General features: G+C 55.3%; 1 protein-coding gene across 1 annotated transcript in view; it reads left to right on the top strand.

Annotated features, from left to right (window-relative positions):
* Positions 1–1,068: 1,068 nt before the first annotated feature.
* Positions 1,069–2,135, top strand: part of TBC1D13 (TBC1 domain family member 13) — a 15,337-nt gene continuing 14,270 nt past the window's right edge. The window contains exon 1 of the mRNA XM_015567034.1: positions 1,069–1,159. The gene's annotated coding sequence lies outside the window, so the exon portion shown is untranslated. The remainder of the gene's footprint in view (positions 1,160–2,135) is intronic.

Raw genomic sequence — 2,135 nt, 5'->3', positions numbered from 1 at the left:
AGGGGCTCGGGCCCCCACCTCCCAGCCTCATCGCCTGTGGGCCTGAGTGGGCACGGAGTGGAGGCACTGCTCCTGCACCCCCGGGGTGCACCGCTTGTCTGTCTCTCGCCCTGGGTTCCCTCTTCCCCTGGCGCCTTCCTCATTCAGGGCCTCCGTGCCCAGTTCCTCAGGCCTCCCCCGCCTTCCTTGTCACCCTTGCGAACCCTCAGTACCCTCCTCTTTCCAAAGACTTCCCATCCCCCGTGCTCATTTCTTACTAGAAATGCTAGGAAACCTGAATTTTCCCGTCTGCCCCCTCTCCCAGGCCAGATCCTGCAGCCTTGGCTACATTGTGCTCATTCTTTTTTTTTTTTTTTTTTTAAATATATTTTATTGAATTTACAAAGAGGAAGGGATAGGGATAGAGAGTTAGAAACATCGATGAGAGAGAAACATCAATCAGCTGCCTCCTGCACACCTCCCACTGGGGTTGTGCCCGCAACCAAGGCACATGCCCTTGACTGGAATCGAACCCGGGACCCTTGAGTCTGCAGGCCGATGCTCTATCCACTGAGCCAAACCAGTCAGGGCTTATTCTTCAGTTTTCTTCCAGCATTTGTTGTTTTAAACCTTTTGCCCTTGCCTGCAGGCAGGCCCAGAGGCCTTCTCATGATTATATTTTTGAGCCTGGAGAGCTGCCTGCAGGTTACATGGGTCCGCTGTCTGTGGATCAAATTACTCCTGGTTCCTAAGGGTTCATTGAGTTCAGAGCGTGGAGCTGTGGGCTGGACCTGGCCGGCAGGAAGTGCCCGATAAATGCCAGCTCACTCAATATTAGACTGTGTCTGACTTCACGCTGCTTGTTTGAGAACCTCTACACAGGAATATCTCCGAGTTTCTGAGCTGAGAGGAAGAGGTGACCTGTAGTTCTGTAGCCCCCCAAAGCTGACTTGGATTCGGACCCCCATGCGTTTTGCCATCTGACGGGGAGGGAGGGGCAGGTTGGAGATGGGTGGTCTGAGGGAGCTGTGGGCTTCGGGAGTGGTCACCAGCCTGTGGTCCCCGGTTTGGGCGTGGCTCATTTGCCTCCTCCTCCCGCCTTCTAGGATTGCGGATTTCCAGGACGTCCTGAAGGAGCCCACCATCGCCTTGGAAAAGCTTCGGGGACTCAGCTTTAGTGGTGAGAGGCATGGCTCCATTTTCAGAGTTTTCCTAGAGCAGCATTGTGGCGAGGATGGAGGGGAAGATGCCCCCAGGCCAGACCTGCTGGTTCTGGGGGCCAGCCTGCCTCTTGGAGCTTCTCCAGACCCTATGGAGCTGACCCACCAGGGACTCCCCGGAGCCACAGTTAGCGGCCACAGTTAGCTCGCCTGTGGGCCTGAGGGTGCTTCCTTGGTGTCTGAATGATGCCTTTCGCCTCCTTGGAATAACTCAGAGGACGGAAGATGGCAGTTAGGGAGTGGGGAGGAGGCTTCTGGAGCCGAGCCCCGTCTTCCCTCATTCCAGCAAGCTCCCCGAGTGGCAGAATTTGGTTAGCTGCAGCGTAGTTCCTGGTTCTCTCCCTGGCCGGGGATCAAAGCCTCCCGAGGCGATAGTGAACTTTGATTCACGGTGAGAAAGTTTCCAGCCTCGAGCAGCTGGCCGATGGAGCTGTTCCTCAGCAGTGTTGGGCTTGGCCCTTGCTGGCTCGGTTAACCTTCATCTTGGAAACCCCCCCGGGTGTTCTGTGTAGCTTCTTGTCACTGCTCAGCCTTTGTACTTTCGTCAGCGAGGAATTCTCAAGTGGCTCCCCGCTTCCCCTCGCAGATTCTGAGATGGGGGCATTAGCTCCTGTTCCAGGCAGGTAGCGACATCGTAGCAGCCGCTGCACTAGCAAGGTCTCTGACAGTGTTGCCGGAGAAGGTTGCCTTTCTGCCAGGAGTGATAATTAGGCCCTGCAGCTCGTGAGGGTCTGGGAACTGCGCTGGGCTGAGGAATCTGCCGTGGTGAAAGTGTGACCTCTGGAGTCAGACTGACCTGTGTCCTGAGTCGTTGATGGCTTTCTTATCTGTAAGATGAGGATGAAGTGCAGTCAGGTCCATAAAGCATGAAGCACTTAGCATCTGTAGCTCAGTTTACATTCCACACATACTTGTGGACGGGAATGTAAGTCAGAT

The sequence above is a fragment of the Myotis davidii genome, unplaced genomic scaffold, assembly GCF_000327345.1.
Source record: "Myotis davidii unplaced genomic scaffold, ASM32734v1 scaffold142, whole genome shotgun sequence".
Taxonomy (NCBI): Eukaryota; Metazoa; Chordata; class Mammalia; order Chiroptera; family Vespertilionidae; genus Myotis; species Myotis davidii.
The sequence above is the reverse complement of the archived record's forward strand: the minus strand, read 5'-3'. Positions and strand labels throughout refer to the sequence as shown.